A 6,000-nucleotide genomic window follows, 5' to 3' on the forward strand; every position below is an offset into this window, starting at 1 on the left:
TGAGATTGCCTCAATTTGCTTCTATCCCATTTTTTATGTGAACCCTTAGAAGCTGTGAGATATCAGATTTATGGACTTTTTGAGTCTTCTATTAATTAAATGCATTGCATCCATTTCTCGTTTATTTATCTCTGGAAACTTTCACAGTCTTATTTGACGGCTTATATATGTGTGACTCATGAGTTCTTCTGCCATGGAAAATTATTTACTATGATGAACCAACTGGCTAGCTAGGTATACATAATAGTATGGTTGGTGATTATTTTCCAGATGCGTTTAGACCAATTAGTACTTCCACATTCATACATATCGTTGTCTTTTTTTTTTTTTTTTTTAATTTTTTATTGATAGTATTGTCCTATTTAGATAATAATGAACTGAGCTCCATTGTCAAATTCATAATGCTAGTTATTTGAGGAATCTATATATATAATAATAAATGAAGTTGAGAAAAACTCAATTTATAATTCCAAATTAGAGTTCCAATTTTGTGCCATATGTCCTAAATTATTTATTCTTAAAGAGTTTTATTTAATTTTAGAATAAAATATGAGACCACATCATAAATATTCATCTATATATATAATAATAGGTGAAACCGAGAAAAACTCAAATTAGAATTTCAAATTAGGATTCCAATTTTGCACCATGTGTCTTAAATTATTTATTCTTAAAGAGTTTTATTTAATTTTAAAATTAAATGTGAGACCACATCATAAATATTCGTACAAGTGAGTTATTAGGTACAAAAAGCAAAGACTCTAAAATAAATGAAGAAAAAAAAGTGTTTCACAATAATTAAAAAAAATGGACAATTTACATTTTATATCCAATAATATCCGTACAAATTTTTTTTTTTAAAAAAGTTAACAAAATATAAAAATGGCTATTGTAGGGACACGATTTTTAACGGCCCGGGAATGACCTTGGGCTTGTATGTAAATGGCCCAAATAATATGATTTGCAGAGAATGAGTTTGGAAAGGCATGCCCTTGGGCACTGGGCAGGGGTCTAGTCCTGGTTTAATGAGAAATCATACAAAGGTATGCTTGGACTGCATAGCTAAGCCTTACCTTGGTGTGGTTTAAGAGGTTTGGCTCCTCGGACTTAATCCGAGGAGCATTACCTTCTCACCAGCCTTCCTCTTTTCTCTCCTCCTTTCTTTGGACCCTCCTTCTTTTTAGCTCTCTTTTCCCTTTTATACTAGTATTCATTTCCCCTTCTTCATCTACGTGTCAGTTTCTCCTTCTTTGGGGTGGTTACTCGTCTTATCAATCCTTACGTCAGAGTGGTTGGGAAAAGCTGGATAGCATGGTATGAGTATGGGTTTGTCAGGCGATGGGCTCCACATTAAGGTGCCGGCAGCCTTCTCCCTTGTGCTGCTCTTGTACTGAATCTGTCCTTTTCTTCAGGCGTTTTTGTGAGAGGTTGGACGTAAAGTCGTCCTCGGCCACATCCTTGGGCCTTCAAGGAGCTTTCATTGCGCGTCCTTAACAATAGGGCTCCTCGGCTTGGGCTTTGGGCCTTTAATACAAAGTGGGCTGGGACCTTAGATTTCGGGCCCCACAATAGCCCCTCAAAATCCTGTTACTCGACTTTTTAGTTGGGGAGGAGGGTTTTGGTGACGTTAGGCCCACATTATGGCTTGCTCAAATCCTGTATTCTATTATTATTTGTATTTTTTTTTTTTTACATGGGAGGCGTGTCAAAATAAAGAACACTCCTTTATCTTTCACTCACGCGGAGTCCTTTGACATTTCGGTACTCGAGGCGCGCCTTCACGAGGATCTTCAGATCCTACGGCTGCGGATGAGGTTGGAAATTGAGCCAAGTCTGCCTTGTCCGTAGCATTCCCTGAAAATTTGCATGAACTAAATGCCACCGGTTTGCTCTGTGTATAAATATGATAGGGGTCACTCCCCTTACATATGAATTCTCCTGTTCCCTTTGGAATCATACTCCTCCTGCCATATCCACGATCTCCATTTCTAGTGCCATTCTGCCTCAAAGCAAGATGTTTGAGGCGTGGATGGGGATGAAAAGTCTTCGCACGCTTCAGAGGCACCGAATCTTCATGATACTCAAGGTGATGTGGTACGGACAAGGATGACACAGATTCAAGCCCGTCCCCTGTTTTGACAGGGGGAAGATGGTATTTCTCCCTCTTTCAGTCAAAATCTGAAGCAGGTTCTGGTCATGCCAGATTTTTGGTATGTCAGAAGAAAGAATTTCCGCCATCAGCGCCGTCTGCCTTGTCGCAGGCAAATTTTCATGGGGGCTCCTCAACTTCCGGTTCCCGGCACCTTTTCTTCAACGGTGGGGCCTCAAGTTGGGTTCCCTGTACCTTTTCTTCAGCGGCGCTAGCCCGAAGCCAGGCGCTCTCTGCACCTTTTCTTTTCACTTACGTAGTTAGCTTTAGTATAAGCTTGTTCCAGCTTTTCATTGTACACTGTACTATTTCTTTGTCTTAATAAAAGATGAGTTTATTTCTTTCTAAATACTTTTCTTTTCTGCAACAACTACTTTGTGCATGAATATTAAATATACGCTTGCCTTTAATGATACTTAGAGCAGAAAAATGCCTTAAAACAAATTCCTACTAGTTTAAACCTATTGACATTATCAAGTATAGCAATGGTAATTCTCAATAAATTAAACTCATGAAACTAACCGAGATAACGGCCGAGCACTGTGCAATACATGCAAAACAAATGTCCGAGAACGATGAACTCTAAATAATTCATCCGAGAGGGTAGTCGAGTAGTGATGGACTTTGATTGTGTTTTTGGTAACATATTGCCCTATATTGCATCAATCCCTTTGGTACTGAGGATCCGAGAATAGACTGAGGGATCCGTGCAGTTTAGGGATTAACCCAACTGTTAATGGGGAGTTCTCCTCGGATGGATTCTAAGGTTCATGTAACGTAGTTTTCCTTTTAAGTACTTGTTTCCCCATAGGCTTGAGTCCGAGGACCATGCAAGGTCTTGGTTTTGTCCAAAACTTGTAATTTTTCTTTTGTACTTGGTTTCCCCATAGGCTTGAGTCCGAGGACCATGCAAGGCCTTGGTTCTATCCAAAACTTGTAATTTTTATTTTGTACTTGGTTTCCCCATAGGCTTGAGTCCGAGGACCATGCAAGGCCTTGGTTCTATCCAAAACTTGTAATTTTTCTTTTGAGTACTTGGTTCCCCCATAGGCTTGAGTCCGAGGACCATGCAAGGCCTTGGTTCTGTCCAAAACTTGTGATTTTTCTTTTGAGTACTTGGTTTCCCCATAGGCTTGAGTCCGAGGACCATGCAAGGCCTTGGTTCTGTCCAAAACTTGTGATTTTTCTTTTGAGTACTTGGTTTCCCCATAAGCTTGAGTCCGAAGACCATGCAAGGCCTTGGTTCTGTCCAAAACTTGTAATTTTTCTTTTGAGTACTTAGTTTCCCCATAGGCTTGAGTCCAAAGACCATGCAAGGCCTTGGTTCTATCCAAAACTTGTAATTTTTCTTTTGAGTACTTGGTTTCCCCATAGGCTTGAGTCCGAGGACCATGCAAGGCCTTGGTTCTGTCCAAAACTTGTAATTTTTCTTTTGAGTACTTGGTTTCCCCATAGGCTTGAGTCCGAGGACCATGCAAGGCCTTGGTTCTGTCCAAAACTTGTAATTTTTCTTTTGTACTTATTTATTTTTTGAACGTAAGCCCCTAGATCAGGGCGGGGAGAGCCGGCTTGAGGCCAGAAGCCCCTAGAGCTGTCCGCGCCATTAGCACTGCAAGGCGTAGCCCCTAGCAGAAGTTTATATCGGAGCAACAACTGCATGTAGCCGGAGATGGAGGAAACCCCGCGAACCTTTGCTTGCTAGAGAGTTGACTCCACCGCCACCTGCGCCAACGCGCAAGCCTTCCCACGGCACTGCAAGGCGTAGCCCCTAGCAGAAGTTTATATCGGAGCAACAACTGCGTGTAGCCGGAGATGGAGGAAACCCCGCGAACCCCTGCTTGCTAGAGAGTTGACTCCACCGCCACTTGCACCAACGCGCAAGCCTTCCCACAGACGGCGCCAATTGTAGGGACACGATTTTTAACGGCCCGGGAATGACCTTGGGCTCGTATGTAAAGGGCCCAAATAATATGATTTGCAGAGAATGGGTTTGGAAAGGCATGCCCTTGGGCATTGGGCAGGGGTCTGGTCCTGGTTTAATGAGAAATCATACAAAAGTATGTTTGGACTGCATAGCTGAGCCTTACCTTGGTGTGGTTTAAGAGGTTTGTCTCCTCGGACTTAATCCGAGGAGCATTACCTTCTCACCAGCCTTCCTCTTTTCTCTCCTCCTTTCTTTGGACCCCCCTTCTTTTTAGCTCTCTTTTCCCTTTTATACTAGTATTCATTTCCCCTTCTTCATCTACGTGTCAGTTTCTCCTTCTTTGGGGTGGTTACTCGTCTTATCAATCCTCACGTCAGAGTGGTTGGGAAAAGCTAGATAGCATGGTATGAGTATGGGTTTGTCAGGCGATGGGATCCACATTAAGGTGCTGGCAGCCTTCTCCCTTGTGCTGCTCTTATACTGAATCTATCCTTTTCTTCAGGCGTTTTTGTGAGAGGTTGGACGTAAAGTCGTCCTCGGCCACATCCTTGGGTCTTCAAGGAGCTTTCATTGCGTCCTTGGCAGTAGGGCTCCTCGGCTTGGGCTTTGGGCCTTTAATACAAAGTGGGCTGGGACCTCAGATTTCGGGCCCCACAGCTATTAATAGTATTTAAATTATATATATATATATATATATGAATTATATTATACATCTTCTTATATATCTTTGTATATCTATGCATAAGCATGGGTTATAAACTAGTTTAAATAAATGGGATGTACAAATATAAATAAATTATCTAATATGTGTTTGCTTCTAGGTCAGGCTTAATTCTAGTGTCCAGTAATATTGAACCCGTTGAGATGATGACATGTGTCGACTTTTGGACATATATCATCATCTGACCGGGTCTAGTGAATTAAATGTATTGAACCTAAACCAAGTCCTTTGCTTCTTAAAATCAAGAGAGAGAGAGAGAGAGAGAGAGAGAGAGAGAGAGAGAGAGGAGGGGAACTAGATTTATTCCTTTTGGCCATTTGTTCAATCCCATAATGATAACATTTAAAAAAAAAAAAAATTTGATAATGACAACGTTGATGTTCAATCCCATAATGATAACATTGCTTTCAGTCCATTCGCCCCCCAAAAAAATTGTTCGTAATATAAAGTCTATTAGATTTTTTTAGAAGCTTTTATTTATTTATTTTATAATTTGATACATTGGGGGGGGGGGGGGGAATTTGATTATTGGACACTTCTATTGAAAATAATAGGAATTGCTAATTGAACAAACACATTTTTGTATATTTTATATTTGTGTTAGAATCTCATATTCTTTTTCCCTTGTGTGAGAGCTTGTTTCTTTATAATAAAATCAAATAAAAAAAACAAAACAAAAACTAAAATGGTCTTGGGACTCTTGGAAAGTCTATTACACTTATTCTTCTAGAAAACGATCATGATCTTATCTGGAATAAGATCAATGACTTCTTTTAATGGCTGTTTCTGCATGTTGGTCAAATGACTCACATCAACATGTGCTTCTCGTTTAGGTTTTAAATCAAAATGTCTGGTTATAATTCATTGTAAATACTAATATATAAGATCACATGTATAATAAAAAATTTCGTTCAATTTCTTTCCTGTTTAGTTGTCCCAATTTTTTCATCGATATTTTAGAGAAAGCAAGTAGCCTGTTCTTGACGAAGTTTGTTTTTAAAGCTCATTAGGTAGAATTAATGATGGACTATATAATTCCCCCATAATTTAGAGGTATTATTAATTTAAACCTTAAATTTCAATTACTTTTAGTTAAAACTAATTAAAACTTCTAAATATTTTTAATTGACTTCTTAGTGAACACTATTAACTAAAACTAACAAAAGCTCAAATAAACTACACTTAAAAACTTATGCTAAATCGCAA

This window comes from Quercus lobata, chromosome 7, assembly GCF_001633185.2.
Source record: "Quercus lobata isolate SW786 chromosome 7, ValleyOak3.0 Primary Assembly, whole genome shotgun sequence".
NCBI lineage: Eukaryota > Viridiplantae > Streptophyta > Magnoliopsida > Fagales > Fagaceae > Quercus > Quercus lobata.